This window comes from Tursiops truncatus, chromosome 3 (genome assembly GCF_011762595.2).
Source record: "Tursiops truncatus isolate mTurTru1 chromosome 3, mTurTru1.mat.Y, whole genome shotgun sequence".
Taxonomy (NCBI): domain Eukaryota; kingdom Metazoa; phylum Chordata; class Mammalia; order Artiodactyla; family Delphinidae; genus Tursiops; species Tursiops truncatus.
In genome coordinates, this window is record NC_047036.1 from 116805497 (window position 1) to 116833016 (window position 27520).

Genomic DNA, 27520 nt, shown 5'->3' on the forward strand with positions numbered 1-27520 from the left:
GTGGTAAGATAGTCATGGTCCCTGACCTCAGGAAGTTAAAATTCCAGTGGGAAAGACAACTGTTAGAGTGGGATAGTGCTGGCTAAGGGAGGGAGAGGCTGTGGCAGCAGAGAGGCCTCCGATCTCTTCTTGGAGGGTGGTGAATGTACAGTGGTGGGAGTTGGGTAGGGCTTCCAAGAGGAAGTGGTCCATAATTTGAAATCTGAAGAATGAACAGAAGCTAGCCAGGATAAGATGGAGGGAAAACGTTCTAGACAAAGGGTACAGTACCTGCAAAAGCCTGGAATTTTTTCCCTTGATGAAATGAACTCTTTGGGGCTCCACCTCGCCATGTCTCTCCAAGCCCAAGAGCCCGAGTCCCCACCAGTTGCAATGGAAAATTCTGGGGGCTGGAGGGAGACAGGGAAAATCACGGGATGGCCCAGAACAAGATCTCCTGAGCTCTCCTTATCCCCTATCACGGCTTGGCTCTGTTCTTTGCCTTGTTGTGTAGTCCTTGCTCTGACCCCACTATGTCTTCTCTCTGTTCACAGGTATTTACTCAGGAAGTCAGGACATTGTTGGCCTTTGGCTTAACTGCCAGATGCTCAGTCGGCTGGGAACCTGGAACGTTGGGGCAGGACTGGAAGGCAGCTGGCCAAGACCTCATTCACTCTCCTGAGCCGGGGGTGGAGAATGGCAGGGGACAAGCAGGTTTGCTTTGTGGTTGGGAAAGTCTGGTAAGCCAGAGGGACTGACCAGACCCCATTCACTCTTTACACCCCATTGAAGGAACCTAAGTCTAGCAGCCCTTCCCATTTTGAAACTTCTGTCCTCACAAATTCTCTTTTGTACAGTCAGGGTGTTGTCAGGGAACTCTTTTCAGTTTGCAAAAGGGAAAAAAAGTCCCTCTTTCCAGAAAAGTATTTCTCTATTTTAAACAGTTTTTTTACACATATAAAAATAAACTTTAGTTTTTTGACCACAAAAGTGAATGAGATTATTGCAAAATATTGGAACACTCCAGAATGTATAATTTTGAAATGGAAATCATCCCAGAGGTAGCCAGTGTTCACATTTTAGTGTATATTGTTCAGAGTTATTGAGTTCTATAACATGCTTGATACTTAATATGTGTTGGATGTTTTCCCCATGTCGGTACTACAAACATATCCAACATTCCTCTTGCATAGAATAAATAACTTTATAAATTGAAAAAGATATCATATATACAAAAGAGTATATAAAATGTCTTCTGCAAGTGCAAGAATTTCTCCAGAGTATATGCCTAGGAATGAAATTAAAGAGTAACAATAAAAAGAACACCTGTGTATACAACACTCAGGTTAAGAGGTATCCTAGTACCTCAGAAATCCTTTTGTATGTTCCTTGCATACTGCACCCCTAACTCCCCATAAACACATCTGAATTTTATGGTAATTATTTTCTTGCTTTTCTTTATAGTTTTAATATCTATTTATGTATACTTATGTATTTGTTATTTTGCCTATTTTTGAATGTTATATAAGTGGAATCACAGTATATGAGTTCTCTGCTTCTTTCACTCAGCATTGTTTTGAGAATTATTCATATGGATCTATGCAGCTGTAGTTTGCTTATTTTCATTGCTGTTTAGCACTCCACTGTATGACAATACCACAATTCAATTATCCGTTTTACTGTTGACTCAGAAGAATTCACTGCTGAAGCCATCTGGACCTGGTGCTGGCTTTGAGGAAAGTTAAGTTCATTCAAATTTGTTAATGGTTATAAGATTTTTTTAAAAAAATATAGACTATATATTTTTAGGATATAAAAAATCGAGGTTAAGTTTAATTTATAATTAACAAAGGTAAAATGAAGTTTTGTTTCTGTTTTTTTCTTTTTTGGCCGCTTGGCTTGCAGGATCTTAGTTCCCTGACCAGGGATTGAAACCAGGCTCCCAGCAGTGGAAGTGCCAAGTCCTAACCACTGCACTGCCATGGAATTCCCAAAATGAAGGTTTTTATTGAATTATTTAACAGCCTACAATTTTTTCCCCAAAACATGAAGATCCAAAACGTCCCATAAACAATAAACTGTGATTCCAAAGCACACAGCCTTTCCATTACTGAAAATGTTATCTTTATCTTATCTCAGTTGGTCCAGGGCAGGTTTTAGCAGCATTATTTTGGTAATTTTGGCTTTATGTTGGCTGGGGAGAATTTACAGGTGGTGACTAATAGGCAAATAATTTGAGAAGTTCCTCCCTTAAATGTTTTATAGGGACTTCCATGGTGGTCCAGTGATTAAGACTCCGTGCTTCCACTGAAGGGGACACGGGTTCCATCCCTGGTTGGGGAGCTAAGATCCTGCATGGCAGTGTGGCCAAAAATTAAAAAAAAGAACAATTGTTTTATAGACTTGAGCCTCCTCTTTCTATAATATTATGGCTATTTCAGCCCCTGGCAAAAAAGCATTTGCTAAATAAATGTTTTGAGAAAGAGTGTTTGAATAAATGATGCAGAAATGTTATGAATGCAACAGATGATTGTTAAATATTCAGTGAACATCAGTGAGAAGAGAAAATCATACTTTCTACCCTAAAAAATGAAAAGTGCTGTCTCTTTTGCCACACTTTCCCAAAATGATTTAAGAAATCTGCTTCACAGTTTGCAGCACTAGTTGAGAGTAACTTTTGGGGAAGGTACATAATGAAAAAGACAGTACATAGTCTATTAATATAAATTAATGATCCCAAATAAGGATTTAAATAATGGGGGCCTAAATCAGTTGTGTGTTTTTTTTTAATGGTGATGGAATATACTAAAACAGTGATATCTATATCAGTAAGAGAAAGGAAATATGAAGTATCAAGTTCTTAAATATAATTTTAAATTTTTAAATTTTTATTTATTTATTTATTTTTCTGGGCATGTCGTGCGGCATGCAGAATCTTAGTTCCCCAACCAGGGATTGAACCCATGCCCCCTGCATTGGGAGTGCAGAGTCTTAACCACTGGACTGCCAGGGAAGTCCCCCTTAAATGTAATTTTTTTAAATTGAAGAGTCCTAGTCTTCCTCTTCATCACATAGGCAGCACCTTTGAAGTAAACAAATCTGTAACTTGACCAACTTTTTGGAATGTGGGTCACAGTGTGACCCAACCCAGCCTCTGATGGTTAGCTTCATCATAAGCTCCATGGCCTCAGCTCTGGGAAAGACTGTATTTTTTTTAGCACCATTTTAGGTTCAGAATATAGGATTTTTAGGCTCTTTATTTCTTCTTTAGCCAGTTTTGGTGAATTGTATTTTTCTAGGAATCTATTCATCTTATCTAAGTTTTCATATTTATTGGCATAAAGTTATTAAAACCTTTATCTGTTTAATATATGTAGCACATTTAGCTATAGTCCCTTATCATTTTTAATATTATTTGTACTCTCTTTTTCTGTTCTGGTTACTCTTGCCAGAAGTTAGTCTATTTTATTAGTCTTTTTTTAAAATAAATTTATTTATTTTTGTTTATGATTTTTGGCTGTGTTGGGTCTTTGTTGCTGTGCACGGGCTTTCTCTAGTTGAGGCGAGGAGGGGCTACTCTTCGTTTGCTGTGCGTGGGCTTCTCATTGCAGTGGCTTCTCTTGTTGTGGAGCATGGGCTCTAGAGTGCGTGGGCTTCAGTAGATGCGGCACGTGGGCTCAGTAGTTGTGGCTTGTGGGCTCTAGAGCGCAGGCTCAGTACTTGTGGCGCACGGGCTTAGTTACTCCACGGCATGTGGGATCTTCCTGGACCAGGGCTTGAACCTGTGTCCCCTGCATTGGCAGGCGGATTCTTAACCATTGAGCCACCAGGGAAGCCCTATTAGTCTTTTTAAATAATTAACTTCTGGTTTTGTTGATCTTCTCTATTAAATATTTTTTTACTTCATTAATTTCTACTCTTCATTATTTCCTTCCATTTCTTTAGGTTTATTCTGTTAATTTTCTAAGTTCTTAGCTCATTATTTTGAGCCTTAGTTATTTCCTGATGTAAGCACTACTGCTATAGATTTCCTTCATAGTACCACTTTAGCTGCATCCCACAGTTCTGATATAGTATTCTCATTACCATTTATTTCTAAGTATTTTCTAATTTCTACTATGAATTCCTCTTTGACCCACAAGTTGTTGAGAAGTACATTTAAAAATTTTCCGAACTTATGGTTTTTCCCCCTTAATTAATTATCTTTTTATAATGGATTTTTAACTTAACTGCATTTAGACATTTGTGAGGCTAACTTTATGACCTGGCGTGTGGTCAGTTTTTATAAATGTTCCATGTGTGCTTGAAAAGAATGTTTACTCTCCAATTTTGGGGAGCAATTTCCTACCTATTTCTATTAAGACAGCCTGCTAGTTGTGCTGTTCAAAATATTCTATATATTTCATAAGTTTTTTTGGGTCTGTTTGAACTATCAAGTACTAGAGGAGGTATGTTAATATACCTACTATGATAATGATTTTGTCAATATCTCCTTGTGGATATGTCAAATTTTGCTTTTATATATTTTTAAAAGCTGTGTTATTGGGTGCTTTCCAGTTTAGAACTGTTATACCTTCCTGGTTAAATGATCCATTTACTATTTTGTAATGGTCTTATTTTGTGATGACTAGGAATGCTTTCTGCCTAAAAGTTATTTTGTCTGCTAGAAATATAGTTAAATCAGCTTTCTTTTGGTTAGAATTTACCACTATTGTATATTTACATTCTTTGAATTTTAGTCTGTGTTTTTATATTTTAGGTGTATCTGTTATAACAAGCACATAGAGAGATATGGTTGTTGTTTTTTTTAACCCAATTTGACAATCTGTCTTTTAGCTAGAGAACTCAGTACATTTACATTTAGAGTAATTACTAATATATTTGGTTTTGTTTTATTGGTTTTCTATTCTGTTTTTCTGTTTCTTTTCCCTTTTCTCATCTTATTTTGGATTGGTTGAGCTTTCTTGTCTTTTAATTTTCTTTTCCATTTTCCTCCCTCTACGCATTTGGGGTATAAAGAAAAGGGAAGTCAAGGATGACTCCAATGTTTCTGGCATAAGTGACAGGAAGAATGGAATTGCCATTGACTGAGTTCATATTTGGGCATTTTAAGTATGATGCCTTTTAGATAATAAGGCAGAGATATCAAATAAGTAGCTGGACATGCAAGTGTGAAATTCAGGGGAGAGGTCTGAGTCAGAGATAAAAATTTATAAGTTTATTAGTATATAAATTATATTTAAAATGGACTAGGTGAGATTGCCAAGGGAATGGACTTAGAGAAGAGATCCAAGGACCAAATCTTGGAACATTCTGGTGTTAAGAGGTAGGAGGTTGAGGAGCAACCAGGAAAGGAGAAGATTGAGGAGAGGCTGGTGACATGGAAGCAAAACCAGAAGAATATGGTATCATTCTTGAAGTAAGAAAATGTTTCACAGCAAAGTGTTTCTGGTTAAAATTTGTTTTAGGATCATGCTAACTCATTACTTTTGAGCCAGTTCGTCTATGAATTTTAAAGTTAAAAATTATATCTAACCTAGCATTTTAGTTGTTTAACCTAGCATTTAGTTATTTAGGTTGTTCAGAAATTTTAATCCATACAATGCCAGAAGTGGAAATTCTGATGGCTCTTTTTAATGTTATAAAGAAGGATCCTAACATTATAGTCTAAGTATCTATTGATGGAGAGAAATATATATCAAAAGTATCATTTAAACTTAGATAATTGTATATTTTGTTCATTTTAACAGCATCTACATATTGTTGAAAACATCTTCATTTAGACTTATTTAAATATTCAGCAAATACTTACTGAACATCGACAGTATCCTGTCAGATAAGGTTCCTGATTTCATGGAGTTTACATTGTAGTGAAGGATAGAAGTAACAAACAATGAATAAGTTCATCTCAGATAATGGTAAATACTCTGAAGAAAATCAAACAGGGTAATATAAGGACTGGGAGAAGACATTACTTAAGATGGATGTTCAGGGAAGGCTTCTCAGAGGAGGTGACCTTAAGGTAAGACCTGAGTGACAAGGAACCAGCCAAATTATCATCTGCCTGCAGTCAAGGATGGTAAACATACACATGAATTTTTTTTTTAAGATTTATTATTTTTGGCTGCATAGGGTCTTAGTTGCGGCATGTGGGATCTTCATTGAGGTATGTAGGATCTTTTGTTGCGGCGCACGGGCTTCTCTCTAGTTGTGCATGCGGATTTTCTCTTCTCTAGTTGTGGCGTGTGGTCTCTGTAGTTGTGGCGTGTGGGTTCCAGAGTGCGTGGACTCTGTAGTTTGTGGCATGTGGGCTCTCTAGTTAGGGTGCACGAGCTCAGTAGTTGTGGCGTGTGGGCTTAGTTGCCCCACGGCATGTGGGATCTTAGTTCCCTGACCAGGGATCAAACCTGTGTCCCCTGCATTGTAAGGAGGATTCTTTACCATTGGACCACCAGGGAAGTCCCCCATACACATGAATTTAAGAGCTCTATAGTCTTTTTTTTTTTTTTTTTTTGGCTGTTCCAGGGTGACATGCGAGATCTTAGTTCCTCGACCAGGGATTGAACCCGTGTCCCCTGCAGTGGAAGCACAGAGTCCTAACCACTGGACTGCCAGGGAATTCCCAAGAGCTCTATACTCTTTAGATTGGGAACCACTGTCATATGGGAAAGATTTTTTTTTTTTTTTTTTTTGCGGTATGCGGGCCTGTCACTGTTGTGGCCTCTCCCGCCATGCAACACAGGTTCCGGACACGCAGGCCCAGCGGCCATGGCTCACGAGCCCAGCCGCTCTGCGGCATGTGGGATCTTCCCAGACCGGGGCATGAACCCGTGTCCCCTGCATCGGCAGGTGGACTCTCAACCACTGCGCCATCAGGGAAGCCCATGGGAAAGATTTTGAAGTACTGGCTTCAGACTTAGCCCTTAGCTTGGTCAGTCCAGACCATATGGGCCTGAGATATTCCTTTCCAGGCTCTAACCCATAGACTTCAGTTTTCTGTCAGTAAAATGGGGACAAGAGCCTGGATTCTAGGGTGCTGCGAGGGTTAATTAATGCCTATAACATTCTTTAAGATCTTTAGTATATGTGCTGCCAAAGTGAGCACTCTTTAAGATCTTTAGATGAAAGACCTAGTGCTGCATAGACAGTTATTAGAGCCTCCCAAGCCCCAGGGAAAATCTCTCCCTATCAGTAACCTATATTCTCTCCTCTCCAGTCTGTAGCTGTGGAACAATGGTTCTCAAACTTTCATGGGAATTGGACTCAAACGTTGTTATAATGTGAATTTCTGGGTTCTCTACTTGAAGTTCTTCTTTGTTTTTGTTTGTTGTTGTTGTTGTTGTTTGTCTACTTGAAGTTCTGATTCTCCCTAAGGTTCTGGGTTCTCATCTTCCTAGTTCTGTGTTCTTCTGTCCTCTTGTCCAGTGCCTCATGCTGCCCAACACTCTAGATTTTTGTCTTTGCAAATGGACCTGAGTGTGCATTTGTCCATATATACTAAGGTCAGAGACATCTTTGGTCATTTTTCCTGAGAGCAATTCACAGCAGATATTGGGGGAGGCAGGAATGTGTCTGTATCTACTTCTCAAATTAGTCACATGTTAGAAGGAGGATTTCAGGGAAACTTCCAAATAAAAGGAGGGAGAAATTGCTGACTGGTGCAACATGGGAGATGAATACATGGAAAGTAATTAATCCTGGTTTGAGGACCAGTTCACTGCTTCTTACCTCTCTTCTTGGTGCTGAATCCCAGTATAGGAGCTGTCCAGGGCTTGATGGATCACTTCATTCATTTACTCATTCATTCATTCAACAAATATGTAGGTATTAAATATCTATTATGTGTCAGGCAGTGTTTGTATGTTGGAATTCAGTGTTAAATAAGACAAGATCTCTATTCTCCTGGAGTATCCATTATAGTAGGGGGAGACAGAAAATAAATAAATATATAAAGATATATACATAAGACTGTTTCAGACACTGATAAGTACAATACACAAGTTAATGTGATAAAGAAGGTGGGTGACTACCTTAGATTAACATTTGAGCAGAGACCTGAATGACAAAAAGAAGTCAGCCTTGAGAATAGGGAGGAGGGGATGGAGGGGAAGCATTTCTGGCAAAGGGAATATCAGTGCAAAGGCCTTCAGACAGGAAGGACTTCAGAATCTTTGAGAAAATGAGAAAAGGCCCACATAACTAGAGTGGAGGAGTGAGGGAGAGAAAATTTCAGGATGAGGCTGGAGAGTCTGAGGATTAGGGTTGTAGGCGACCATAATGTATACCTTGGAAGAAGTGGTGTGGATGAGGCCTTGTCCCTTGGGGTAAGAATAGTAGAGGCCAACTCAGAATTGCCAGAACAATCTTGAAAATGAAGAACTGTGTTGGTGGACTCACACTTCCCAATTTCAAAACTTAATTCAAAGGTATAGTAATCAAGACAATGTAGTACTGGCATAAGGAAAGACATATAGAATTGACAGTCCGGAAACAAACCCTCACACTTATGGTCAATTAATTTTTGATGAGGGTGCCAAGACAATTTAATGGTGAAAGAATAGTGTTTTCAACAAGCGGTGCTGAGAAAACTGGATATCTATACACAAAAGAATAAAGTTGGACCCCTACCTCACACCATATGCAAAAATTAACTCAAAATGGATCAAAAACCTAAATGTAAGAGCTAAACCACCTCTTAGAAGAAAACATAGGTATAAATCTTCATGACCTTGGATTTGGCAATGGTTTCTTAGATATGACACCAAAAGCACAAATAACAAAATAAAAAAATAAATTGGGCACCATCAAAATTTAAAACTTCTGGGCTTCCCTGGTGGCACGGTGGTTGAGAGTCCGCCTGCCGATGCAGGGGACACGGGTTCGTGCCCTGGTCCAGGAAGATCCCACATGCCGCGGAGCGGCTGGGCCCGTGAGCCATGGCCGCTGGGCCTGCGCGTCCGGAGCCTGTGCTCCGCAACGGGAGAGGCCACGACAGTGAGAGGCCCGCATACTGAAAAAAAAAAAAAAAAAAAAAAAAAATTAAAACTTCTGTGCTCCAAATGATACTATCTAGAAAATGAAAAGACAACCCACAGAATGGGAGAAATATTTGCAATCATATATCTTATAAGGGACTTTTATCTAGTTTACAACTCAATAATAAAAGGGACAAAAGCAATTATACTCCAATAAAGATGTAAAAAAAATAATAAAAGGGACAAATAACCCAATTTAAAAATGGACAAGGGATCTAAATAAACATTTATTTAGATATATAAATGGCCAATAAGCACATGAAAAGATGCTCAACATCATTAGCCAGCAGAGAAACACAATTCAAAACCACAATGAAATACCATTGATCACCACTAGGATGGCTATAAACAACAAGTATTGGTAAGGATGTGGAGGAACTAGAACCCTCACACATCGTTGGTGGGAATGTAAAATGGTACAGCAGCCCTGGAAAACAGTTTGTGTTCCTCAAAAAGTTAAACACAGGACTTCTCTGGTGGCGCAGTGGTTAAGAATCCACCTGCCAGTGCAGGGGACACGGATTTGAGCCCTGGTCCAGGAAGATCCCACATGCTGTGGAGCAACTAAGCCCGTGCGCCACAACTACTGAGCCTGCTCTCTAGAGCCCATTGGCCACAACTACTGAGCAGTGTGCCACAGCTACTGAAGCCCGCGTGCCTAGAGCCCATGCTCTGCAACAAGAGAAGCCACCACAATGAGAAGCCCGTGCACCACAACAAAGAGTAGCCCCTGCTCACTGCAACTAGAGAAAGCCCGCATGCAGCAACAAAAACCCAACGCAGCCAAAAATAAATAAATAAAAGTTAAACACAGAATTAATATATGACCTAGCAATTATACTCCTAGGTATATACCCAAAAGAATTGAAACCAAGCACTCAGACACTTGTACACCAATGTTCATAACAGTATTATTCACAATAGCCAAAAGGTGGAAACAACCCAAAATGACCCAACAACCCAAACTCATGAATAAACAAAATGTGTTATACCCATACAGTGCAATGTTATTCAGCAATAAAATGGAACAAAGCACTGATAAATGCTACAACATTGATGAACCTTGAAAACATCATTCTAAGTAAAAGAAGTTAGTCACAAAGGACCACATGTTGTATGATTCCATTTATATGAACTATCTAGAATAGGTAAATCTATAAAGACAAAAAGGTATACAAGTGGTTGCCTAGGGCTTGGGACCTGGGGTGTTGAGAGATAATGGCTAATGGGTTTAGGGTTTCTTTTTAAGGGTGATGAAAATGTTCTAAAATAGATATGATGGTTCTACAACTCTGTGAATATAACAAAAGTCACTGAAATATACACTTTGGAAGAACTGTGTGACATGTGAATTATATTTCAATAAAGGTGTTAAAAAAATAAAAAGAATTGTAGAGGCCAGAGCCCGATATCTAATTAGAAAAGTCACAACAGGGAAGTTGAAAGCCTCTAGGGCCTCCAAGACGAAAGAAATTACCACTGCTGGGCAAGAACTGGGGAATTCTCCAATACCAACTCTTGGAACGTACTAGCTAAGTGAACCCAAGGGAAGAATCATGGCCTTGGGAGGTTTCTCCGGGTTGTTTTCAGAGACCTGTGTTTGTTCATCTCCCATGAATATATCCATGTCCAAAGGGGATGTGTAATGATGCAAACTAGAGCTTTGTTCCCTCTCTAGATTCTCTGCTCTTTTCAATGACTTTTATTTCAGAGTCCTTAGCTCCAGCCTGGACATATCTCCTGTTCATTAATAACTATAGGATCACAGAGCTGGAAGATCATCTCATCTGAAGATGCAGAAACTGAGGGTCCAGAGAAGGAGAGTGATCTGCATGTTCACACAGCCAGTAAATGGCACAAAGGAGTATCAAATCATGGTGAAATGTCTTATGCCTAAATTCCCCATCCTAGTGACTATATCCCTAATGAATCAGCAATAGCCTAAGGAGAGAAGGGCTCAGGCCAGGGGAGGGGTGGATGGTAGGAGGAAAGTAGAAGCTTAGGTGAATGTGGAGGTGGAACGGGAGGTATATGGGAAAGTAGCAGTTGTTATTATGTTGGTTTACATTTTTTTTCTCTTTAAACTTGATTTCATGTTGATCTATTCTAATTAACCAGGTGGTACTGTTGGTTCTTAAAGGCCATTGAAGGGTTTAGGCTATTTTAAGAAATGGGCCAGAGCAGGAGGAAGGGAATCCGAGTATTACTGCTTTAGGGGATGTCCCTGGCTCCTTCCTGTTCATGCTGTTGAGCCCAAGTGGACCAGACGTGGCCCCTGAAAGTTTGTCTTTACCAGCTAACTTCGGAGTTTCTAAATGCCTTAATAGCTGTGCAGGTGCCTCACTCTCATCTTCCCTTTCCTAGTCTCTCTCTTTACCCAGCACAACCCATAAGTCTTATCTGGAGACTTAGACAGGGAGAAGAAGGGAAAGAAGTGCCTTTTCCCTTTCATAAACTCACATCAGAGATACCCAGAGCACAGTTCAGAGCTCTTGTTCCCATGCTTTGACTGCTGGGCTAAAGATGAGCAGTGGCTGAGTGGGAAAAGACTGAAAACCCAGCAGAGTCTCCATAGGTCATCTCCTCCATTCTTCTGCCACTGCTGGAACCGCTATACTATAGTACTGCAGCAGCTCTGAAACTTTTTGATCTCAGAACCCCTTTACACTCTGAAAACTTATTACAGACCCAAAGAGCTCTTGTTTATATATGTAGGCTTTGTCTATTGATATTTTGTCTACCAATATTTACTGCAACAGAAATTTAAACTGAGGAATTTTTAAAAATCCGTAATTTCATTGCATAACTGTGAACACGAGTTACATAGTTTTAAAAATTAATTAATTAATTAAGTAATTTTTGGCTGTGTTGAGTGTTCGTTGCTGCGGCGAGCGGGGTCTATTCTTTGTTGTGGTGCGTAGGCTTCTCATTGCAGTGGCTTCTCTTGTTGCGGAGCATGGGCTCTAGGCATGCTTGCTTTAGTAGTTGTGGCTCACAGACTCAGTAGTTGTGGCTTGTGGGCTCAGTAATTGTGGCTCACAAGCTCTAGAGCACAGTCTCAGTAGTTGTGGCACATGGGCTTAGTTGCTCCGCAGCACGTGGGATCCTCCCAAACCAGGGCTCGAACCCATGTCCCCTGCATTGGCAGGAGGATTCTTAACCACTGTGCCACCAGGCAAGTCCATGATCTTTCAAAACAAAAATAATTTAATGAGAAGAGTGGAAGTTTTTTTTGTTTTTTTTTTTTTCTTTTTTTTGCGGTACGCGGGCCTCTCACTGTTGTGGCCTCTCCTGTTGCGGAGCACAGGCTCCGGATGCGCAGGCTCAGCGGCCATGGCTCACTGGCCCAGCCGCTCCGTGGCATGTGGGATCTTCCCAGACCGGGGCATGAACCCGTGTCCCCTGCATCGGCAGGTGGACTCTCAACCACTGCGCCACCAGGGAAGCCCCAAGGGTGGAATTTTTAATGTCTGGCTTAATAAAAGATGGATGGATTCTCCTATCTGCTTCCACATTCAGTCAACTGCAATATAGTATTTTGGTTGAATAACATGAACCAAATCTGGACTCACACAGATATGTAGTTGGAAAAGGGAAAAATATTTTAATGGCTTTTCCAGATAATTGTGGTTACTCCCTTTAATACCACACCAAAATTAAACGACTGTTAATTTTGTAAAGGTTGAAAACATAACTATAAACTTTTCATATTCTGTTACATTAAAATTCATTGGTCTATCTTTGGATGGTTGTTTTACTCATATATGGGTTTGTAACATCAGCCATTGGTCATTTGGGAAATATTGGTCCACTGAGTTATGTAGGTCTTGCAAATACTGACACATTTAATTATATAATATCGAAAACCACATTTGTTAATATTATCACTATCTCAGGACTTCCCTGGTGGTCCAGTGGTTAAGACTCCACACTCCCAATGCAGGGGGCCCGAGTTCTATCCCCGGTCAGGGAATTAGATCCTGCATGCCGCAACTAAGAGTTCGCATGCTGCAACTAAAAGATCCTGCACGCGGCAACGAAGGTCCCACATGCGGTAACTAAGACCCGACGCAGCCAAATAAATAAATAAATATTTTAAAAAGTATTATCACTATCTCTTCAGAAAAGTCTTTTAAGTTTTGGGAAACTGTAAACCAATGGTAGTGGGTACAATTTTGCAAAATCCTCATTTTTGCCCCAAAGCCTGAATTTTATAACTGGAAACAAATACTGTCAGCTGTTTCCCTTCAGATGGCAGGCTCCAGAAAATGTCTGCCAAATACACAAGTCTGAATTGCCAAAACTTATCTGTCAGTCACACTTTTCATGTAAAAATGGTATTCCATGAAAAAGTGGTTAGTTCAGCTTTGCAACTGGAAAGTTCAGCTTTGCTGCCTAAGTCTTTTTCCTTGAGACAATCATGTTCTTGAGGCAAGCAATGTATAGCAGAAGTGCTTTATGTATACTTCCCATTTCCTCACATAGAATATTTAAAATATATGTACTCAAGTGTTGAGTTTTGTTTTCTGTTTTTAATATTTATTTATTTATTTGGCTGCACTGGGTCTTAGTTGTGGCACACGGATCTTCGTTGCTGTGTGCAGGATCTTCGTTGAGCCATGCAGGATCCTTAAGTTGTGGCACGCAGGATCCTTTAGCTGCGGCATGCGGGCTCTTAGTTGTGGCATGCACGTGGGATCTAGTTCTCTGACCAGAGATTGAACCTGGGCCCCCTGCATTTAGAACGTGGTGTGTTAACCACTGGACCACCGTGGAAGTCCCAAGGGTTGAGTTTTAATAAAATTAATTTTACCTGCTCCATTAAGGATATTCGTATTAAATTTGGCTTCTTTTCCCCTTTGTGTGCTGAGTGGAGAAGACTACATTAACTACTAGTACAGTTTGATACCATTGCCTTGAATCGTGCTGAGGCACCAGCAATTTTTACCCACCATTGCTTTTTTTTTTTTTTAAATATTTATTTTGCTGCCCCGGGTCTTAGTTGCAGCATGTGGGATCTAGTTCCCTGACCAGGGATGAAACCTGGTCCCCCTGCATTGGGAGCATGGAGTTTTAAGCACTGGACCACCAGGGAAATCTCTACCCACCATTGCTTTCATACTATCAAAAAGTCAACACAGTGAAGAGTTGTATCTTAGAATTATAATGAAAACAGTTTTGATTCCACAGCCCTGAAAAGGCCTTGGGGCCTCCAGGAGTCTATAAACCATACTATGAGAACTGTGGCAATATATGTGTGTGTATGTGCGTGTATATTAAAATATATGTAAAATAGTTCTCCCCTAAGTTCACATTTCTCTGAGTTAAATATAATTCTCTATATCTGACCTTAAAAAGTACATTCTAGGGCTTCGCTGGTGGCACAGTGGTTGATAGTCCGCCTGCTGATGCAGGGGACGCGGGTTCGTGCCCTGGTCTGGGAAGATCCCACATGCCACGGAGCGGCTGGGCCCGTGAGCCATGGCTGCTGAGCCTGTGAGTCCGGAGCCTGTGCTCCGCAACGGGAGAGGCCACAGCAGTGAGAGGCCCGCGTACCGCAAAAAAAAAGTACATTCTAAATTTTAATGAATTTGCTTTTTCCTCCCAATTTTAATTTATTGGACAAGTAACATTACAACAATAGAGCTATTTTAAAATTTAAAAAAATCATCTACCAACTTCTTAGTTTAAAGGTAATAATGGCGGGTGCTTTTGGAAATCTATTATTGCAAAAGTGTTATATGATCATTGTAAACAAATTCAAACAATAAGTGTACGAATAAAATACTTTTACTCAAAAGCAGAAATAATTGCATATATTTTTTTGCTCAGCAGTTTACCATGAACATTTTACTTGGAGTTTTCATTCATTCTTTTTAACAAGTGTATACCAGGTCGTTTTATAGCTGTACTGCAACTTAGCCACTTTCTTATTGATGGACAAGCAAGGTTTCAATGAATTTCCTTGTACAAATATTTTTGAGCTCATGTGTGAGTGTCTCTGGGCACTATTCCCCCAGAATTGGAAGTGGATTTGCTAATCAAAGGGTATGCACATTTAAAAATTTGAAGGCTGGGCTTCCCTGGTGGCACAGTGGTTAAGAATCCGCCTGCCAATGCAGGGGACACAGGTTCAAGCCCTGGTCCGGGAAGATCCCACATGCTGTGGAGCAACTAAGCCCGCATGCCATACAACTACTGAAGCCTGCGCTCCTAGAACCCGTGCTCTGCAACAAGAGAAGCCATCACAATGAGAAGCCCGTGCACCGCAACGAAGAGTAGCCCCTGCTCGCGGCAACCAGAGAAAAAGCCTGTGTGAAGCAACGAAGACCCAACGCAGCCAAAAATAAATAAATAAATAAAATAGAATAAATTTATTCTTTGAAAAATTTTTTTTTAAATTTGAAGGCACCTCCAAACTGATTTCCCTAAAGACTGTATCAATTTTCACTCCTGCTAAAGGTATATGAGAGAGCAACATGGGACTTGTTTAGTGTAACTGCTGGGCAGGAGATGATCAGGGACTGAATAGTGGTCTCACCATTGCTCTTGGGTTTTTTAATATTTCTGAATCCTTTGGTCACTCTCCAGGAATCCTAGTATTCCTCTAAAATCTCTAGTAGATAGAGCAATATTGCTGCTTTCTTAAGACTCTCTATTACAGCTCAGTCTCAGATAAAAAAGCTGCCAGCTTATGGGCAGAGGCATTGGGACAGTCTAGGGCTTTAGCTAAACACCAGAGGCCACTGACAGGTTTGCCCATTTCTCAGACATTTGTCCTACATAATTCTTGTATTGGTGAAGGAATCTTCTTCAACTGACAAACCTTTTGCATCCACTAGATCTCTGCTGGAAAAGTCCAACCCTGGCTGTTTTTTTCTTCCTTGTCACCAGTGGTGCCAATGCCAGGATTTAAGAAGGCCCTCTAGGTGAGAAGTTTCAAGGTAGAGTCCTGACCACAATTTTCCTTACAGCTTCTGTGAACTTGTACCAGACTCATGTCTCAACTAGACTATCTATGGGTATACTTTCGGGGCCATAGTAGACACCATGCCACTTCTTTGGGGCAGAACATCTGGGAGGTGGCACTGTTACCTGACCTGAAGGTAAATGCCATGCTGTGTCTCCTGATTTATGAGCCTGCCTTGATGAGCAAGGGGTGTGGTAAACTGAATTGAGTTCAAACACTCCACTAGAGTCTCCAAGATCAGCCTTCAGAATGACTCAGTTCTCACGTATAAGCCAAAATTCCTCCCCGAGCTGGAATCCTGGGCTTGTTCGCTCCTGACTTTGGTAAACAATGATGCACTTCTGATTCTTACAGGAAACATCGGAGGGTTAGATAGACAGGGTCATAGAGGAACCTCAGAGATTTTCCAGCAAGGTATTGACCCTAATGCCCATTCCTCCAGTTCCTCCTTTATTAAAAGGAGGGATGTTTAGTTTTTTATAAATTTATTTAGTTTTGGCTGCACTGGGTCTTCGTTGCTGCGCGCGGGCTTTCTCTAGTTGCGGCGAGCAGGGGCTACTCTTCATTGCGGTGCGCGGGCTTCTCATTGCAGTCTTCTCTTGTCGTGAAGCACAGGCTCTAGGCACGTGGGCTTCAGTAGTTGCAGCACGCAGGCTCAGTAGTTGTTGCTCACGGGCTCTAGAGTGCAGGCTCAGTAGCTGTGACGCACAGGCTTTGTTGTTCCGCGGCATGTGGACCGCGGCTCGAACCCGTGTTCGCTGCATTGGCAAGCGGATTCTTAACCACTGCGCCACCAGGGAAGACCCGGGAGTGTTTATTAAAAAGACTAAAGGACTCCTTAAGAGCCCTTCTGATTCAAAAGTGATTTACTACGTGCCAGACCACCATGACCTGAAAGATAAGCTGATTCTTGCTGTGGGGTTTACTATTTAACTGTTCTCCCATCAGTTTCCAAACCATGAGATTCCATTCCAGCCGTGGGACCTTCTAAAGTCTATGGCAGAATGCCGTGGTACCAGTAAAGAAGAGCTTCTACAAAAGATGGGTGTGGCTGCCCAAGTCGTAGGGCACAAGAGGATGTTTGGAGTGGTTAGCCTCAGGTTTCCCAAGTGTGGAATGGGATAGGTGGGGGCTTCATTGCGATGCACATGATAGGGTTCTGTGTTTCTCCAAGGGAGAGCCTGATTGCAGGCTCTTCGAACCCTCTTCTTGTCAAAGTGCTCATGCAACTGTGACCAGTGCATCTGGGCTGAACCCTTATATACTTGCTGGTACTTATTCCTCAGTGTGATTCTTGACCTTCCCTTTTAATTAGTACTGAGGGATGGCGGGAAGCTCATAGAATTGCTGCTAGTACTCATATTTTCAGTATGCATCTTTCAGTGGAGGCAATACCCAAAATATATTCACCAAGGATTCACCTGGGGGGAAAGTGACTTCACCTTCATTGCTAACCACATGACCTTTCTGCATAAAAATGTTTCTTTTTGTGGAAAGCAAAGCTACAACTTGACATCTTTTAAAAATTTGTTTCCAGTTATAGTAAAAACATTTGTTCCTTTTTTAAAATTTTATTTACTTATGTATTTATTTTTGGCTGTGCTGGTTCGTCCTTGCAGCGCATGGGCTCTAGAGCACGCGGGCTCAGTAGTTGGGGCACACAGGCGTAGTTGCGGTATGTGGGATCTAAGTTCGGCGACCAGGGATTGAACTCGGGCCTCCTGCACTGGGAGTATGGAGTCCCAACCACTGGACCACCAGGGAAGTCCCTCTTTATCTGTTTCTGTTCAGTATGTTTCTCTTGAGGGTTTCTTGCAGACTTACCATGTAATGTTCTATATTGGCTAAGTTCCCTCCATTGCTGTTTGAAACCAAACACATAGGATGAAGTCATCATCATCTTCTTTATCTGAAAAATAATTGTTCCTGCTTAATTTTTCTAACACTGCCAATAAATATCCCATTTGATCAGTTCCCTGATTTTATACATAAAGTGATTTTTTCTTACAAACTATATTAAATTTATTTTCCTGATCACCAGAGTACTATACTATGTATAGAAAAATTGAAAACATAAATAAATAAAATAAATAAAAACACCCATTATCCCACCATCCACAGATAATCTCTCTGTCTGGTGTATGTCATTTTGATGTTTGGGAATATTCTATCCATTCTAGCGTATTGGGAATACTATATATGCTCTGTTTTATAATTTTATCTTTTATTTAATATAATGTGAACTTCATTTTTAATAACTATAGAACCAAATTGTATACCAAAATCGAGTTAACATCAATTAATTCCTGTTAGATATTTAGGTTGTATTGATTTTTTTTTTTTTTTTTTACTATATGATATTTTGTGCCATGTCTAAATAACTCTTAAAGGTAAATTCTTAGAAGTCCAAGAAATAAACATTTTTTAAAATGAACTTTTATAAGAGTAGATTTTAAAAGTTCTCGTCACAATAAAAAAAACTAACTGAGGTGACATATGTTAACTAAATTTACTGTGGTTAATCATTTTGCAATATATACATGTATCAAATCATTATGTTGTATACCTTAAACTAATACAATTAGTGTCAATAATTATGTCAATTATATCTCAATAAAACTGGAACAATAAAAATAAAATAAATAAATGTAAGAATAAAAATAAAATAACTTAATTAAAATAAAAACTTTAAATTTTGGAATAGTTTTAGATTTAAAGAAAAGTTGCAAAGATAGTACAGAGTTCCTAAATAGCCCATCCCCAGTTTCCTCTGTAACTAACATCTTAACATTAGTATGGTACATTTGTCACAATTAATGAGCCAACACTGATACATTATTATTAGCTAATTGATACATTATTATTAACTAAGGTCCATACTTCATTCAGATTTCCTTCATGTTTACCTCATGTCCTTTTCCTGTTCCAGAATCCCATTCAGGATATCATATTACATTTAGTCATCATGTCTCCTTAGGCTCCTCTTGACTATGACAGTTTTCATACTGCTTGCACATATCAAGGATACATACTATTAACATGATTTATCACTGTTGATGTTAATCTTGACACCTGTCTGAGGTAGTGTTTGTCAGGTTTCTCCACTATAAAGTTACCCTTCCCCCTCCCTTTTCCATACTGTACTCTTTGGAAGGATGTCACTAAGCACAGCCTACACTTAAGGAAAAGGGAGTTATGCTTCACCTCCTTGAGGGCAAAGTATCTACATAAATTTGGAATTCTTGTGCATGGAAGACTTATCTATTCTCTCCATTCATTTATTTATTCAATCATTTACTTATATACATATGAACTCGTGGATATTTATTTTATACTTCGGGTTATAATCCAATACTAATTATTTGCTCAAATTGTCCCAGCTTTGGCCATTGGGAGCTCTTTCAGTTAGCTCCTGTATCTCTCTGAGATACCCTCATTATTCTGTGTATGTCTGTATGTTTAGTACTTTCTTACTTTCTGGCACTATAAGATGATCCAGGCTCATCTTGTACAATATATTTACTGCCCCAGTCCTAGAATCAGTCATTTCTCTAAGCAGCCATGGTTCCTTTTATTGAAGAACGATATTAAAAACCAGGAGTATAAGGTGTGCATGTTGCTACTGGAATGTCATTTCTAGCTGACAGAGCAAAAAAAAATATGTGTATACTAACTTGTGTAATATACATACCTACACATATTTCTACATATATTCACTTGTAACTATAGTAAACTAAATATGAGTTCATACTCATGTTTCCAGCTCTAACCCATCACCACACAGATCATTCTAGCCTATTCCCCTTGCTCATCTGTAGTCTCCCACTCTAACAGTGAGAAAGTAGGCTCCCACAATCTGTCATCCATTTACATAATTGTTCAGTTCCAGTACACATACATAGTGGTTTCAGAACTGTTAATGCATAATCTCCATGGGAAACAACTTGATCAAGCATAGTACAGCGCTTATGTGCTGTTCCTTTTGTCTTTAGTCTTAGAGCCACCACTCATTTCCAAAGTTACGTAGGTCAGTATATTTTTCCTTCACTTCCTTCAGTGAGGTTGTTTCACACATTTTTTTAAAAAAATAAACTTATTTATTTATTTATTTTTGGCTGCATTGGGTCTTCATTGCTGCGCACGGGCTTTCTCTAGTTGCGGCAAGCGGGGGCTACTCTTCGTTGCGGTGCGTGGGCTTCTCATTGTGGTAGCTTCTCTTGTTGTGGAGCATGGGCTCTAGGCGCGCAGGCTTCAGTAGTTGTGGCACTTGGGCTCAGTAGTTGTGGCTTGCAGGCTCTAGAGCTCAGGCTCAGTAGTTGTGGTGCATGGGCTTAGTTGCTCCACGGCATGTGGGATCTCGGACCAGGGCTTGAACCTGTGTCCCCTGCATTGGCAGGCAGATTCTTAACCAATGTGCCACCAGGGAAGTCCTGTTTTGCACATTTGTGATACAATTAGATTCTTTTGCCATAGTCTGCATTCCATTCTGGGATCCTCTGGACTACTAAATGATTTAAAAAAATTTTTTTCATACGTTAAATTTCACTCTTTGTACTGTAAAGTTCTATAGGTTTGACGAATGAATAGTGTCATGTATGTACTATTACAGTATCATACAGAATACAATATCATACAGAACTTTACCACCCCAAAAAATCCTCTGTGCTTCACCTATTCAACTCTTCCCCCACCTCAACCCCTGGCACATTGATCTGTTTACTATCTCCATAGTTTTGCCTTTTCCAGAATGTCATATAAATAGAATCATACAATATGTGGCCTTTTCAAACTGGCTTCTTTCACTTCACAATATGCATTTAAAATTCATCTTTGTCTGTGCATGGTTTGACAGCTCATTCCTTTTTATAGTATTCCATTGTATGGCTGTACCACACTTTGTTTACCCATTCATTTATTGAAGGACACCATGGTTGCTTCCAGAAGCAATGATTATGAAGAAAGCTGCTATAAACTTCCCCATGCAGGATTTTATGTGGATATAAGTTTTCAAATCAATGGGTAAATATTTAGAAGTGCAATTGTGCATTGTATGGTAAGACCATGTTTAGCATAGTAAGAACCTTCCAAACTCTTTTCCAGAATGGCTGTACCATTTTGCATTCTCATCAGCAATGAATGAGAGCTGCTGTTGTTTTGCATCCTCACCAGCAATTGGTACTGTCAGTTTGCTGGATTTTAGCCATTCTAATAGGAGGAAATAAAAATTTAAAGAAAGGATCTTGATACATAATACCACATTTCCCTTCAGAAAGTTTGTATTGATTTCTCTAGAGTAACTTTTGTTCCTAACTCTACTGTTCCCCACATTTCATCAGGCATCAAGTCATGCTGATTCTTATGCTTGCTGACAGTTCCATTCTCTCATTTTGATAGCCACTCCCCTGACTCAGGCTTTCATTACCTCACACCTGGCCTAAGCACAACAGCAAGACTGCTTGTTTCCTAGACTCCAGTACCTCCTTGTTCCATATCCCAACTCATACAATGCAGCCCAAACAAAACAAAACAAAACAAAAAGTTGTAATCTCCCTTTGACAATTTTTATCTTGGTAACTTTGCTTTTCAGTAACTACGAACCGAAATTTAAAGCCCTCAGTCCAGCATTCAACATTTCTTTAACCAAATTTCTCTTTAATCCTCTTTCTGATTTCTCTGCACTGACCAAGTTATTCTTTTAACCATTCCTTTCCATTTGGAAGGCTTTACCTCTTCTATTTCCCTCAGTTAGTTCCTAGTTCAAAATGATAATAATCAAAGTTTTTTCCTAACAGACCTACTAGAGAATGGACTTGAGGATATGGGAAGGGGGAAGGGTAAGCTGTGACAAAGCGAGAGAGAGGCATGGACATATATACACTACCAAACATAAGGTAGATAGCTAGTGGGAAGCAGCCGCATAGTACAGGGAGATCAGCTCGGTGCTCTGTGACCGCCTGGAGGGGTGGGATAGGGAGGGTGGGAGGGAGGGAGACGCAAGAGGGAAGAAATATGGGAACATATGTATAACTGATTCACTTTGTTATAAAGCAGAAACTAACACACCATTGTAAAGCAATTATACTCCAATAAAGATGTAAAAAAAAAAGCTTTTTCCTAAATAAACTTACTCTATTTTGATTTCTCTATTACTTTCTACCTACTCAATACTGCAAAATAGTTTATTATAGTGTCTTGAATTTGTCTTTCTGTTGTTTAAGACTGTTCTCTATTATCCCCACGTGCATTTTATCTACCTAATCATCAGTCAATAAGTATATGCATCAGTGTAACTGAAAAGAAGTACATTATCTTCTGCTTCTTTTATGTTTTCTCTAAAGACTTGGCAAAGTGCCATGCACACAACAGGAATTAAATAAATGTTGGTTGAATGTACATGTGAAAAAATTGCAAAACTAATTTGAAATATTTGAAAAAACTTTTATTACACAAAAAGTATATGTTCACTGTGGAAAAGTAAAAAAGAAAAGCCTAGAAAATAAATATTCAAAAAAGAATTTTATAAATCTCTGTACAAATCTATTACCCCAAAGATAATTACTATTAACATCTTGGTTTTACATGTAACCTACCATACTTTTTCCATACATGTATGATATTTGATTTAAAGTGATGACTATGTTTTGTGGTATGGAATGTCTCTTAAGTTATGTACCTTTAAAGTGTACATCAAAAGGTCAACTGGACACACAAACTTTCTTGGTCAAGGAGCACAGCATCACGCCCAGAAGTATACTAGTCACTTGAAGTAGATTTGGTATTTCTGATTCTCAACTCAGAGACCCTCCCACCAAATCCTACTACTTCCTCTCAACCCTATTGCATATTCTCCTTGACATGCTGTCCTCTGTTAAACAATTCAAGGATTAAGGAATCCTGATAGAACCCCAAGGAAGAAAATGAATATGGGTATTAATTGTTCTCTCCTCTCTCCATTGCTGAGAACCTGAGTGATTCTACTACAAGAGGTATTTATATACTTGTTAGTTTTAGAAGTTATATATATATATATATATATATATATATATATATATATATATATACACTTTTCCCATTTTCAGGTAGGCTCAGTAAATTTTCTGAATAATTTGGTATAATTTTCTTAGGCTATGTGGTGGGGTAATCCAGCTGCAGGCATAGCTCCTTGTTTTTTAAAACATGCCCACTTCCTACATCTTGCAGGTATATTCAAGTATAGCTCAAATAAGTGGTAGCCTTCAGCCTGGTTGCAATTTTATTTTTCAGTTGAACTAAGTTGTGCCCAGAACTTCCTGGAGGATAGAGAGTAGGTTTATTATAGGAAACAATAGTTTCCTATCCAGTTTATAGTACTGGATAGATAAATTATAGTATGCCTGGTTAACAGAATACTATGAAGCAGTAAACAAGAATTACAGAGCTCTTTACATACTGACATGGAATATCTCTACGATATACTAGGTGAAAAAAGCAAGATACAGAAGTGTGTACAGTATGCTGCCATTTGTGTTAAAAAAGTAGACAGGTACGAAATTGCTTATATATGTATAAACATTCCTAGAAGGAGACTTAGAAACCTGATAACATGGTTTGCTTATGAGGGGATCTGGGTGTTTAGTGGACAAAGTAAAAGGACTACTTTCATCGTATTTTTAAAATTCTTTTTGAAATGTGAACCATGTTAATATATTAACTATTCAGATTTTTTAATGTGAAATTATATGGTCTAAGAAACTAACAATATAGTTGGAGAAACCAGGAGATAAGTTTTAAATTAAATGTTTCCAACTGTTACAAAAGAGAGAGAGATCAAATTTGGTAGCAGTCAGGGATAATTTACCTAGAGTCCTAATTAGCAGGTTTATAAAGATATAATTGTTGAAGTATTATATCAGTTTACCTGATTGATGAAATTCCTCTACCTTTGAGGGTACCATGGAATCAAAGTGATACAGTGGGAAGAGCATGGGTTTTGGGATCAGGCAGAAATAAATTCAAATCCTAGCCTTTTAACATACTGGTCTTATATGTTTGGGCAAGTTATATAACCTTTTTGGAGTTTCAATTTCCTTATCTGTAAAATGGGTGAATTATTTTTTTTTTCTTTCTTTTTTTTTTGGTATGCGGGCCTCTTACTGTTGTGGTCTCTCCCGTTGCGAAGCACAGCCTCCGGACTTGCAGGCTCAGGGGCCATGGCTCACGGGCCCAGCCGCTCCGCGGCATGTGGGATCTTCGCGGACCGGGGCACGAACCTGCGTGTCCTCCAACGGCAGGCGGACTCTCAACCACTGAGCCACCAGGGAAGCCCTGGGTGAAATCTTGATAGGGTTATTATAAAGGTTAAATGACATAACAACCAAGTGCAACAAATTTGTTGGTTTACTTATCCTTCTTTCCTTATATACATGGGCTGAACTGAGATGGACTGACATGCAGAAATTAAATGTCTTGAGAAAATGCAGGTTGCATGTAAAAGAACTACATGTAGCTAAAGTCCCTGTATCTACAATTTAGTTGTCAATCTCATATTTCTTATGAGGAATAAAGGCTTTTATTACCTCAAAGTTAAAAAAATCCTTGGACTATACAGTTTCCCTTTTTCCTTCCCTGTCTGAAAGATGATCAAAAGGAAGAGAGTGCTTTGAAACATGTTAAATTAGACCCTAATAAATATTCCCACTGGTTTTCTGTGGGAAAACATTTTATTCTAATGTTAATTTCCAACAAATATACTTTTAAGAGGGATTTTGTGCTCCACTACTTATTCAGCCTTTGAAAAATCAGTGTATTACTTTTCTTTCAGTAGTAAATACCATCTTAATATATATCAAAACCAAGGTTACCCACTAAATCACATTAGTATTTATTGATATTTTACACTGAATACATTGAGTATGACTTTATATATTCATCAAATGTATTACCTGATATGATTTCTCAATTAGTTTTCAATTAGTTTTCACATTTGTAAAACCACATGAATGTGGTATATATGGAAATATTAAATTTAATATACAATATACACATTAATATAATAAATATTAATATATTGTATTAATATACAATATACTAATATACAATATTTAATATACAATCTATATAGCAGTTACCAAAATCTAGGAGATTGAGAGTTCCTAACTCCAATACTGACTGTCAAACTACTGAAAACAAGTGTCTTAGGTAAAGGTCCTGGTGAAACAAAGATCACTGCTTGATCATTATACTCACAGTTATACTCAGGGTTGGTTGCTAGGGACTGAGTAGAGAGTGTATTTTTCTCTCTCAAATATACTGGGGGAAATGTATATATCCAGATTTCCTTTCTCCGTCCTTGAGATTCATGTAATGAATTTAAGGAGTTTGTTCAGGCAGCTGCATCAGAAATTGTTTTTGTGATAGTGGTAGAAATGACAAGCAGTTCCTTTGTTGCACCAGTCAATACCTGTTTTTGCCTAAGGATGTAGCCATACCAATTCTGGATAATCCAGCTCTGAAGTGGGTTGGGCAGTGCTGGGTTTCTTTTGTTGGCGCTATTAGTTTGAGTTGTGACCTAGTCACACATGCCTACTGAAGATATGAGCTAATTAAGTTCCACAAATTCTAACTAAAGCCAGTGTACGTGGCATTTACATCAAAATAGTTTTCTAGAAAAGGTACTTTCCCCACATTTTCTACAATGTATTATCTAGAAAGAACATTTACCTAAAATGTTCTGCTCATAGAAAACTGTCTCTTTTTGACATGTGAAATGCCAAAATGGGCATTTACCAAGCCAAAGAAATGTTCACAATCTTCGAATTGCTCTTTAAATAAATGTTTGGCAGAATCGATTTTAAAGTCATTTTAAAAATCATTTTTTGTAGAATTTTCAGATTCCAGTTCAAGGGAGGTGAAATATTAAAAATTACACAATCAAGATATACAAGGCCCTTTGTTAAAGTTGCAAGAGAGTAGACAATGCCAAAGCTTTTGCTTTTAGCCAATCTCTCTTGGCTAAACTCGTATGGACATTCTCAGGGTCAAAGAACATTTGCCATACAAACTTCCCCAAATGCCTTTCTTGCGATCTTTGATCACAGGATTAGTTAGAGCATTAGTTCTTTTAAAGCCCTCTTTATTGACAAAGGCGATAGAGAGATAGAGCTAACAGAGGTACAGAGATCTCCTCTGAGGGGGGAAGACCCCCTTAGCTAGCCTTGTTTTGCATCACAGAGACAATTAGTGTGGCTGGCAGGAGCCAGGGGGCAGGTGGAGGACTCCTGAAGGAAAAGTAACTAAAAAAAGTTAGTCTTTGCTGTAAGTTTGGCACTTTGTTAAGCGCCTGACGTTATTACCAATTTATTCATAACAACAACTCAATGAGGGAGGTATTAATATTAGCCCCATTTTACAGACGGACGAACTGAAAGTCACAGAGACTAAACAACTAACGCCCGGAGGTCACACAGTAAGTAAGTGGCGGCACCAGAACTCGAAATTGCTCCAGATCACGCACTCTTAACCACTGCATTCAGCCCCGCGGTGTGATTCCGCGCGCTGTCCACGGCCTTCCCACCCTCCTTCGTGGGACAGTTCCCGGTACTGAGGCATGGCGCTGTCCAGCCCTCAGGCCCGCCGCCTTCCACAGGCAAGAGAACGCGGCCCCGAGGGGCGACCCCGCCCGCAGGTTGTAGAACTGCCGCGCCCAGCCACGTCCTGGCACGCGGGCTGGCCGAATCGCCTCCGGGCGGTCATCCTCAGCAGCTCTCTGGTTCCCTCAGCTCGTGGGGCTAGGCTCCTCTCGGAAAGGCGGGAGGCACTCAGCCGTAACGACCCCGCTCCGCCGTCTCTCCCAGCCCCCTACTCCCGCCCAAAGAGCCAGAAGCAGAGGTTACACAGCGTCCCCTGTCCCAGAGGCGGTGACCTCTCTGGTGACTGACGCGCCGCTCCTCCAACCAGGGACGGGCAGGAAGGTGGAGCCTACCTGAGACTGACAGCTTCTTCCCTCCAATCCGCGTGCAGCAACTCTCCGCGCCTGGCAGAGAGCGACAGGTGGGGACTGCGTTACCTCCGCGCCTCTTGCACCACTGACGTAAGAGCCTCACTAAGCGCTGGGTGAATTCACTCCAAATCTCACCAATTCTTGCAGGTCGTCACCTCGGCCGTCATTTTAATCAAGAGTGGAAATTCCCCAACCCTTTCCCGTCACCTCAGATGGGGGCGGGATGAATGGTACACTTACCGGCCAATTGTACCACGCGACGTCCTGTGACAAAGTGACCGACACTTTCTGTCGCCAATGAAGTTTTCCATTGTCAGGGGTCACTATGACTGACCACAAGGCCAACTAATCCACTTTAAGGTCGTGACGCGATAGTCAGCGAGACTGGCCAATAGACATAGAAAAAGACCGGAAGTCGGCACGTGGGGAATAGTAGGCGGGTGTTCGCAACCGCCTAGGCCTGCGCGGGTCAACGCAGCTTGGGGGCTGCGAGCCAGGGAGCGGCGCGTGACGAAGAGTCTGAGCGACGGCTCGCCTTGGCCAATGAGCTGCAGCCGC

The 27520-nt window shown here is 40.0% G+C and overlaps 1 long non-coding RNA gene across 2 annotated transcripts; it reads right to left on the reverse strand.

Moving 5' to 3' along the window:
- Positions 1–397: 397 nt before the first annotated feature.
- On the reverse strand, positions 398–27192 carry LOC109548179 (uncharacterized). Of its 2 annotated transcripts, none has more exons than XR_002174198.3 (3): positions 26945–27192; positions 17809–17893; positions 398–8989 (listed from the first exon to the last, which is right to left on the reverse strand). It is a non-coding gene; the product is annotated as an uncharacterized lncRNA (long non-coding RNA). The 2 variants fall into 2 exon arrangements; XR_002174199.3 differs by lacking the exon at positions 398–8989 and adding an exon at positions 9009–12202.
- Positions 27193–27520: the final 328 nt, after the last annotated feature.